Source organism: Lonchura striata, chromosome Z (assembly GCF_046129695.1).
Source record: "Lonchura striata isolate bLonStr1 chromosome Z, bLonStr1.mat, whole genome shotgun sequence".
NCBI classification, from domain to species: domain Eukaryota; kingdom Metazoa; phylum Chordata; class Aves; order Passeriformes; family Estrildidae; genus Lonchura; species Lonchura striata.
Window position 1 is genome coordinate 51,612,575 of NC_134642.1, and position 10,904 is coordinate 51,623,478.

The 10,904-nt window shown below is 44.6% G+C and overlaps 1 long non-coding RNA gene across 1 annotated transcript; it reads left to right on the forward strand.

The window, feature by feature from the left end:
* The first annotated feature begins 8,820 nt into the window (after nt 1-8,820).
* On the forward strand, nt 8,821-10,512 carry LOC116184582 (uncharacterized). Its single transcript, XR_004149338.2, has 2 exons — nt 8,821-9,386; nt 10,114-10,512. It is a non-coding gene; the product is annotated as an uncharacterized LOC116184582 (long non-coding RNA).
* Nucleotides 10,513-10,904: the final 392 nt, after the last annotated feature.

Here is a 10,904-nt window from a genome sequence, read left to right on the forward strand (position 1 = left end):
TCTAGACCCTGGCAGACAACTGAAAAACAGCTGTGATTTTGAGTTTGAGCCATGGAATGAATTACCAACTTTGGAGGTGGAATGAGCAGTCACAAAAGGTTAGATAGTATAGTAAAAGTAGTTACAAAGTAGAGGGGAAATGTTTTTAGTATTGTACAGGGGGGTTTTAACACATGTACAGGGGGGTTTTCACTTTGTACATGGGGGTCAGAAGTTCTAAGATGGAAGAAAGTGGGCTGATCCTGTTCTTCCTCCTTCTTCTTCCTTACCTCCATGTTCTTGGTGATGTTGGCACTCACAGATTGGTTTAGAGTAGAAAAACACTTGGCAACGTAGGTAGTAGGTATTGGGGAATCATTGTAAACATGTTATACGTAATATATCTTATAAAAGATAGCAGCAGCCCTGGGCGGAGAGAGAGACGAAGAAGACAGCAGATAGAGAGGATGTCAGGGTGTGTGTGTGCCTCTACCCAGGCCGCTGATCAAATAGGCGCAGTCCAAGAACATAATCTGTTAGATAACTAGCAATAAACTGCCTTGAGACTGAACAGCTAAGCCTGCGGAGTTTTTCTTTGGAAGCACGGGTTGGAGGAGGAATTTCACCACCACATGAGGCCCCAAAGCAAGGCTGGGGTTCTCACATTTGGCGTCCCGCACCCCGTCTAGCCCCCCTTACCCTCCGGGCCTGGGTGGTGATGACTTGAATCTTCTCCTCAACTCGATGGAAAAGTCACGCTAAAACTAGGGACGTTCCTTCACAGTTTGGCCCTTCCAGAGGCTTAGGTGTTCCTGTTAACCAAAGTTCGTCCCTGAAGCCTTGGGTTCAGCCCCTATCTGCCTCTGGTGATCTCACTGCAGATGCCTTGACCGAGGGATTCAAACATGGTTTTCCATAAAAGACCAAGTGAGGAATTATCATCTCCTCCTTGGAAAAGGAAAGGGAGCCTGCCTGTTTTAGCACGTGGCCGGCAGGTCCCAATAAAGCAAAAAGAAAAAGTGGACAGCCACCTCCTCTCTGTCAGCCTTTCTTCAGGCTCAACTTCCGAGACACTGCCAAACTGCACTCTTTGTCCTCAGGTAAGTCTACCCGCTTAAAGCCTCTGCAGCCCAGCTGCCCTCGTAGCGCGGCTGCTCCCGGGCGGGTAGAGAGCACAGTGGCAAGGGCAAAGAGGGTACCGGAGCTTCAATCTTCTTGTTGCTCAGCGCCCAGCTCCTCCTAGCATCCGGCAGAGCTTCCATGGCCGTAGATGTCCCTGTTCCCTCCTTCTTCTTCTGTGAGGCGGGCGCCGCCACAAATTTGCCCGTTTTTTCTACAAGACGAAGGAGGGAACCATCTTCTGCTACCAAATGTTGTAGCGCGGCATGCGCTTCCCTCACCGCGATTCCCTGAGCGGAAGTGCGCCAGGTGGCGAGAGGGAAGAGAACGGGCGGCTGCTTTCCCCCAGGGTGCTCTGCTGTACCAGTCGGTGGTGCAGGAACAGACGGAGGCGACACAGGACTTGGGGGTGAACAGGATGGTTTTATTCAGTGAGCCCCAAGACCCCCCTTGAGAGCAGGAGCAGAGGTTTTATACAAGAATTCAGGGAGACGGGTGTAGGAACAGCAACCAATGAGGGAATAGCAGGGGAGGAGTTTAGGGCAGAATTAACCCATCACAAACCTATCAGGGGAAGCAGGGAAGTGGAATAACACAAAATAAGCAATAGGGTTTCAAGTCTCACTAAATAGACAGGGAATGCTCTGGAAGCAGAGGAGGGGGCTAGGAGGAATGACAGGGAAGGTTCCAGGGAAAGGGAGGATTGACAACTTGGAGATGAGGGGATTAGGGGAGAGCTAGGGAATACTGACAGTTGGGGAAAGGAGGAGATTAGGGATGGGGGGGGGAACAGATATTGAACAAATATCAAATTAAAGAAAAGACACACCACCGCACCTATTGACTAAAAAATCTTGAATTCCAAAAACTGTGGAGCACTAAGATACTACAAAGGAGACACCCTCATAAATTCACTTGAAACTGAGAAGATACCTTTGTGCCAGAAGCTGCTGTATATATTACTGTTTCATACATTTTAGAAAACTTCTGTTGTTAATCTAAATAATTAGTAACTTTTATTTCATGTAGCCTATTGAGTTTTCAGTTTATATTCCTTTCTTTGTTTTTCTAGAAGTCTTTTGATGCACAGGATCTTGTTACAATGCTAAAAATGGGGTGTATTTCAAAAACCAATGCTGTCCAGAGGCAGGTAATAAATGTCTCATACTTGTGGGAATCCAGAGTTTCCCTCTGGCTGCTCTGGAAGGCCTGGGACCCTGGCAGGGACTCAGGAACCCCCTGTACAGAGCCCTGAGAGACACTGTCTCTGATCTCTGTCCATGGAAAAAAGTTTTCAATCTTACAGGATGAATTACAAGCTCTGAGACTGTTTGATATAAGTAATGATTAAGTGTGGCACGGGTGCAAAAGTAAAATTTTAGGATTCTAGATTAGGGGTTCAAAGGGGAATAGATGGAGGAAATTGGGTGTGTCTTGTCCTTCTTCTTCATGCCCTCCAGTTTCACTGTAGTGTTGGCATTTTTCTATTGGTTTAGTCTGGGGACACACTGTTCAACGTAGATGATAGATATTGGCACATTATTGTAAATCTAGCACACGTAGTTTCTGGTATGTAATGTTTGTAATATCCCACTGAGGGGCAGAGCCCCACATGCTGCCCTGCAGGACAGACCTGCGGCAGGGCAGCAGAACATGTTGTAGATAAGCAAGAATAAAGAACCTTGAAAACCAGCACAGATGAATTATGACTTCTTTGGCAACAGGGCAGAAAGACAGAGACTTTTTACAATCTCGGAATCATCAAAGCACAGATTCTGACACATCCTGGTTTCCATTTTGCAGATATCCACTGTCCTTTATGTTCCACTGTCCTTTATGTTTAGAATAAAGCACACAACATGGTAACTGTTTCTGGCCTAGTCCAGTATCATTTTGGATAGTGGCCAACCCTCATTCTCTGCAGACAGTAGGAGTCAGCATGTATTTCCTTGGAATAATTTCCCAAGTTGTACAAAAGTGATGCTCAGGCATTTCCTAAAGGTCTGGTTTGTTTTCCCCCATTAATTTGTTCTCCTTCCTCCTTCTCCCATGTAGCACCAGCAGTCACAGTGTCCAGTGGGGTGTTTTCACATCTTGTCTGTGGGCAGAGGGCTGCCTGTTTCACTTTCTCCAAGTTATCCATTAATTAATAGGCCATGATTATATTCTTCCCAACACTATGGGTGAGGGCTCAGAAGTTTTATCTAGCAACAAATGCCTGTTTAATCAATCATATCGTCATTAAGCTGCACATATGCACATAGATGTATATGAATGAGAGAATTTGCTGTCTCTCATTCACTTACAAGTTATTTAATCTTTATTCTACCTTTTATTCCATCATCATGTCTGTTTGGGGGATGTGAGCGGAAGAAATTAATTTTGCAAATGATTCCTTACAACAAAGGATGATTGAGATTTGGATTTGTCTTAGGTTAGCAGAAAACCTACAGCACTTTATATTAGATAAGCCTTGTTTTCCTTTCTCCAGATTTCTCAGTGTTGGGTTAAAATTACAGTAAAAAATTGCCACACCCTCAAAAATAATTCATGATTGGAAAACTCTCACTGACACCCTCAAAAATAATTCATGATTGGAAAACTCTCACTTTGTGCGTGATTTAAAACACTTTCTTCATAATACTGTGTCTTCTTTTCCATTCTGAGTTTCTGGGTCTGTTTGTTGGCTTTTGGTTTTGTTTTTAGAAAGAACTCCTCATTGTCACAACTTCCCATATTTTATTTTCAAGCTCTGGGAATTGTCAGCCTGGAGTCTGCTTCCGTCTCTTCAGCAGGCTCTGATTTCAGAGTGTGTTGGAATTTCAATCTCCAGAACTTCTAAGAATGCCACTTCAGGTGCATGTTCAGTTAGAAACTGTAACTTTAAAAAATACAATAACTTTAAAAAATACTATAACTTAAAAAAATATAATGTCCTCAAACCATAATATTAATTGCAACCAATCATGTGTTTGGGTGTTGTTTCCAAATCTTGGTAATCTTTTTTGTTCTGCCTTTTACTTTGCAAGTTTTGTTTGTACACAAAACTTCTGACTCCAATTAATTGTCCAGTTATAGACTTTCTTATGAAAGCTCCTGATCCTCCGCCTGCTGTAACTCTGAGAAATGCTGTGCTTATGCTTAAGGTCAGAAAAAAAAATAGTTTAGATGGTAATTGTGTTTGATCCCAAATTTATGGTGTAGCAGTCTGCCTTACTGACTTCAGTTTGTACTGAAGCTGTTTTTAATTACTTAAGGATGTTTTGAATTTTCGTTTATGTCTGTTTTAATTTTATGTGTGGGGATGTGTTTTTCCATGTCAAGGGAAGAGAGTGCTTCAAAGTCTCTGTTAATAGTTTGACTTGCTTTTTTAGTGTTTGGAAATAAGTCTAGTTAATGTCCAGTATTCACATCCTTTCTGCTTTCACTGTAAATTGATTTTTTTCCACTGTACCCGTCCCCCTCTCCTTTGTTTGTTTGTTTATAAACAGACCATAGATGCCATGGACCCTTGGGAAGATCTCACTGAGCTTGGTTATCATCTTATTGAATTACCTGTAGAGCCACACCTCAGTAAAATGATGTTGTATGCTGTAGTTCTGAAGTTCCTGGATACTGTTCTGACCATTGCCTGTGCTCTTGCTTGCCAAGACCCTTTTTGTGCTGCCCACACTGGCCTCCCAAAAGCGTGCAGCCATGCTGTGCAGGAAGTGTTTTTCTGATGGGACTTTCAGCGACCACATGGCCCTGCTCAGGGCTTTCCAGGTAGTATTTAATTTCAGAGAGTACTAATCACAGCACATCACCCAAGCAATGCAAATGTACCAATCTACTTGGATGTAGAGTGGTGGGCTGTGATTAAGTCCTCAGAGAAGACTTTCTTTTTGCCTACTGGCTTTCCTGTGTATTGGACTCATAAATTTGTGAGGGAAGAATTTTTGTAGCATGTTTTGTTGATACTTTCAAAACTTACAAAATTTTAAATGTTCCAACAATGTGCCTTTTTACATCCTACTACACTGAACTTCAAATCATGATCTTAATGTAATGATCTTTATTTATTGTTTTAACTTGACATAATCATCATTCTAGTGAACGTGTAAAGAGAATCTAATTCTTGAACAGAAAAAAAGAATCTGGTTTGATACCCTAACTTTTAGAGTGGTTTTGCATTCATTTTACTGACATAAATGTAATCTTTTTTAAAAATGCAGTTTTTAGTTTTAGCCTATCAAATTAACAGGCAAATTGAAAATCGTTTTCAGGCATGGAAGAAGGCACGCAGAGACAGCTGGGAGAGAGCCTTCTGTGAAAAGAACTTCCTATCCCAAGCCACAATGGAAATAATTGCAGGAATGAGAACACAGTTGCTTGGCCAGCTTAGAGCCTCAGGTAAAGGAGTTGGAAACAATTTTAATATTGTTTTAAAGTCAAACATATAGAAAATGTAACAAAAATCATGTTCACTGATGTAATTTTCCTTACTTAATTTGAAAGACACCTTCATGTACACATTCATGCAGGGTATGGTGTGGATGAGGAAGTGTGCCTGATCTAACTGAAAGCACCCTCATCTTCATATGCCACTGCATTTCATGTTTTAATTAATTTTTCCCATAGGAAATATCTTTGTATTGTAGAAAATAGTGATAGTCTGTGTTAGTATGAAACCTCTTATCAAGAAGGATTTCAGTGCAGTGGTTTCTTCTTGGTGCTGTTAAGGTTGGCAGTGGTGAAAAATGCAACAAATAAGTAATTTATTTCACCTTTAGTTTCTAATTCCTTTTGAGAACCAAACACAAGCTAACATTGCACTGTTTTGTCTTCTTCGTTTGTCAGTTTTTGTGAGAGCCAGAGGACGAGCTGATATTAGAGGTGTTAATGCTAACTCTGAGAACTGGGCTGCAGTTAAAGCTGCCTTAGTGGCCAGGATGTAATTCAGCCTGGTGCTCGGGGGTCCCTCCAACCCCCAGCTTCCACTGCCATAGGTGTCCCAGATAGCGCTGGGCCTGTCCAGGTCCTTCAGACTCGGCTCCCAGCTTCAGGCAAACTTAGTGAGCAATTCTGGAGTGATTTCAGCTCTTGTGAATTCAACTCTTAGTGATTTCAGGTCTGTTCTCACAAGTGCCTTGGGCAGATACATAGGGATAGAAAGAGAGTGAAGGCTGCATGTATTTCCACAGAGATGTCCTTTAATTTCAGCTCCTGTGCAAGGGGCAGTGACAGCTTTTCTGCTGAACTGGGCAGATATAGGGGTTTATATAGGGTAGAGGGGTGTTGGAAATTGTCCAATGGCCAGTGTTGAGGAGAATATGACCTTGTCATGGTTTGACACTGGCACAATGCCAGTGCCCTTATGAAAATGTGATTTTTTTTTGAATGCTGTGAAGGGGAATTTAGAACAGAGTAAAGCAGGCCTAAGCTTAATAACTGAAAAAAAAAAAACTTTATTAAGTAATTACTATAAAAGAAAAGAGAAAACTAAAGAAGGGAAAAAAAAACCTACACAAAGATCAAATGAAAACTTTGCAAAACATTCTTCCCCCCATCTACCCAATTCTAACAAACTACAGTGAGACACAATCTGGACTCCAATCAGGTTCCTACCCTCTAGACAATCAATACTCAGTCTATCGAGGGAACAGAGTCTCTCCTGTGCTACAGACCCTCTAAGAAACACAGCTCTACATCCTGTGTTCTTATGTTACACATGGCACCGCCCGGAGAAAAGTTTACTATGGTGACCTTTCTTCTTTCTATGCACAGTGCTTTCACTACTAATGTATAGATGGACAGACTGCTTTTAGGATTTTTCCTTTTAAGGATGCCCTGCCAAGAGGAGAGAAAACAACAGTTTAGTTTTTCATTGTTTGGGACTACCGTCCCCCCCATTTTCCCCTGGAGCTGAAGGCTTAAGAACAGAGATCTTCTTCTCTTCTCTTTCCTTTCCAAGACAAGGGAGCGTCACTACAAACCCCCTAATTTTTTTTCTGTTTATTCCACTTCTGTCTCTTCCCAGCTGAAGCAAGTCTCTTAATTCACTAGCATCTTCTTAAAACACAGTCCTTCTTAGAAGAGAAGATTAATTTAAGTTGTAGCTAACACAGAAAAGTCTAGCCAAAAGCCACTCCTTATCCCTCTCTTATCTAAAATTCCTCCTTCTAACATCCCAGGGTTCAAGGTGTTCCTCTTCTTCTCTTTTAAATTAAGGAGGAGAAAGGAAAATTCACAAGCTTTCATTTCTTATGGAAGGGTTAAAAGTCTGAACTCCCAGGATGGCTCAATGCCCAGACATTCAATAACTCCCACGCACTAAGCACCTTACAACTCCCCCCGCTCCTCCTTCTTCGCAGTAAAATTGCTGACAGAACTACTGATGTCTCTTTCTCTCTCCCTCTTGGGAGAGAAATTCTAGTGGTGGGGAATGAAGACATCACAGATTTCTTCTACCCTTCCATCTGCAGAAGCCAGCCTAGTTCTAGTCCCTCTACCCCTCAGCCTTACCTTGGTCAGGCTATGGGGCTTCCCCTCCCCCACCCAGCTTGTTGCTGGGCAGGGGAGAGTCCTGCACTGCACGGTGACCGGAACTAGAGAGAGTGAGTTCTCCCGGCAATTTTGCTTTTAACCCTCCTGTGTTCTCAGAGGCGTGTCTACCTTCAATTGGTCAATATCTAAATTGACCTCTTCCTTCTGGAAAAAATTCTCTTTCTGTGTCAAACTATGACAGAGGGATTAATAACACTAGGATTATTACTTGAGAAACTTTTATAAGGAACACTTGAGATACTTTTGTCAAAAAAGTGGGAGAGCCAAGGGATCCAAAGCCAGTGCAGAGGAACCACAAAGTCTTGCAGCTATTTGCAATTCCTTAGAGTCAGGACTGTGACAAATACAGCTGCTTTTTCCTAAATCTCTCAGTCCTTCACTTGCCATTGCTACAGGAAAGAGCTGAGAACTTTACAAAATTACAGTTGGTAAGAATTGGAATGACTGAAGCAGAGTGTTTCTTGAAAAGGATGTGCACATGTTCTTAGCATAAGCAGAGGGGAGCCTGGTATGAAGAAACCATCAAAGCCCTGGACATGAACTGAATAAAAAAGTTGTGTAAGAAACAGCCTAGAAAGAAGACAATTTTGAGCTTGCAGAGTTGGTATGCTCAGGCTGTGGCCACAAAAGGGGACTTGGATGGACTGAATCACCTATAAACAAGAAATGCACAGCCTTGTGACCAGGATGTGCTGAGCATCACCAATTACCTGTTCCAAAACTCTATTCCAAATTAAATAGACCTACAAAACCTCAAATACAGTAACAGACAGTAAACCTTCCCTTTCAGGTAACCAGTTAATTAGGTATTATGATCACAGGGCTGAAGGGTGTGGGTGTATAAGAACAGGGAAGTGGAACACAGAAAAAAGCACTGGTGTGTGGGAGGGAGAGGGAGTGAACCAATTAGAGACAAGTCTTGGGGCAGTTTGATAAAATGTTTGACTCTTAAACAGTGTGATATAAATCTTCGTGTAGTTGATGAGCCTCTCCACTTCAGCCAATACACCTGTGAAGATTTTGCTGCTGACTATTGTTATGAATAAATTCAGTTTTATATTGAAAATGTTAATTAAAATGCTATTAACTGTTCAAACCCCGTTAAAATCCCCTTATGTGCATGCTTGTTTGACTCCGGCAAATATGCAAATCGCGAACCGAGCGCAAAATCCCGAAAAGAGCCCCAAGGACAATGACCCACGCCAAATTCGGGGCCGCGGACCGGATCGGACGATCGGCAAGAGGTCCCCGGACAGCACCGGACCCGCGGAGTAGCCACCAACATGCCCCCCTAATGTAAACAGTGCGACTGCGGGATCAGGACCCCGGGCAACGAGCCGCAAATTGCCTTTCTGGGCACGCCTCCGAGGACGGAAGCCCCGGTTCTGCTGCCTAGCAGACCCGATCTTCTTCTCCGCGTCGCCAAGTGGGAGCAGTGGTGGTGTGCACGACCCCTCGGGCCCCCAACCCAGAGCTAGTCACCTAATAAAGGCCTTAAAAAGGAGCAGGTCTCCTGGCCCATTTATTTCAACTATGAAAGCTTTTACCTGTCAAGGGTGACACGCACATAAAAAGCCTGCTGGTGACTCTTGGCTCTTTCTGCTCGAGTTCACTCCTGGAAGTGAGGTGAGGCATCCGGAGCATTCAGCTCCTCCCAGTGGGGGAAGGCAGTGCCCCAGAGTCACGGGCAGAGGAGAACACCTGGCAAAAGTGACACCTACCAGAAGTGACATCCACTAAAGGTAACACGCAGCCGTGGTGACACGGGCAGATGTGACACCCTGACTGGGGAGGACTGGGGAAGCTGCGCTGTCCCTGCGTTCGTCCCGCCGCTCCTGAAGGAGCGTTCGGGGACCGCAGAGCAGGTAATGAGGTGCTCTGGCTGCGCAGCTGCCTCGCCCCGGGTGTCCCTCTGGGACTCGCGATTTACTCCTGAACCTGCTTCAAGGGACAAGTCCCCTCTCCGGTGTGCGGTGACCCCCTCCGGTCATCTCACCTTCCCCTCCTTCCTTGAGCATCCCTGTGCTGGCGGCGTCACGTGTTTGGTCTTTGATGCCTTTAATCCCATCCCCAGCGCCCGAGAGGGGGGAGAGAAATTTGCGGAAGAGAAGTGAGCCACACGCCTAGAGCAGGATCCTGGTGGGAGCGGAGCTGCGGCAGGGAGGGAGGCGGGAGCTTCCGCGCGGGGCTGTTCAGCGGATCGGGTAAATCTCCCGCTTGGTTCGGGTAGATGGCCCGCTGGGATCGGGCTGTCCCAGAGGGATGCTTCCCCTTCCACTGTGGGCGATAAGGGGGCGGGTGGTGCACCGAGGCTGGGTGAATGGGGAAAGGGGGGCCACGAAGTTATGGTTGATGAGCAGCCGCAACTCCTCATCAGGGCTGGGCTTGGCTGCTGTGGCTGCAGCAGCTGAGCCAGCAAGGAGGTGGGAACCCTCCATGGATCAAGATGTTTTCTGTGCTTGCTTCCAGGGATGTGCCTGTACACGGCGACGAGCGAGGACAAGCGCGCCTCAAGAAAAGGCCCCTGCCTTAGGGGAGGTGAATGGATTATTAAGGGAACGGGGGAGAAGCCAGCCAGCTTCTGCCCTGCTCTGTCCCACCCAGAGAAACCCTCGCCCGAGGCAGATGCGTGGTGAGAATCTCTCTAGTCTGAAATCCGAGCAATGAGCTGAGGACTGGGTGTTAGCATTCAGGAACACACATAATCAGTGGATGTGATTATATGTAGGTGCTTGTATTAAAGAGCTCTGGGAATCAGGGGTACAGACCCAAATCTGACTCCAACATGGCTTTCGAGTTGAGTGTATTTTATATTCTATTGTTATAATACTTGCATATTAATTATTAAACTTATATTGTTCTATTGTATACATTGACTTTATTCAAGCATGAGTTTCTCGTGATCTTTCTCAAGCCTCTGACCACAGTTTCTCATGATTAGTCTTATGATTAAACAGTAATTATATTTAATTACTAAACAATCATTGTGAGAACCCCGGCCTTGCTCTGGGGTCTCATATGGTGGTGAAATTCCTCCTCCAGCCCGTGCTTCCAAAGAAAAACTCCGCAGGCTTTAGCTGTTCGGTCTCAAGGCAGTTTATTGCTAGTTATCTAACAAATTATGTTCTTGGACTGCGGCTGTTTGATCAGCAGCCTGGGTAGAGGCACACACACACACTGACATCCTCTCTATCTGCTGTCTTCTTCGTCTCTCGCCCTGCCCAGGGCTGCTGCTATCTTTTATATGATATATTATGTAT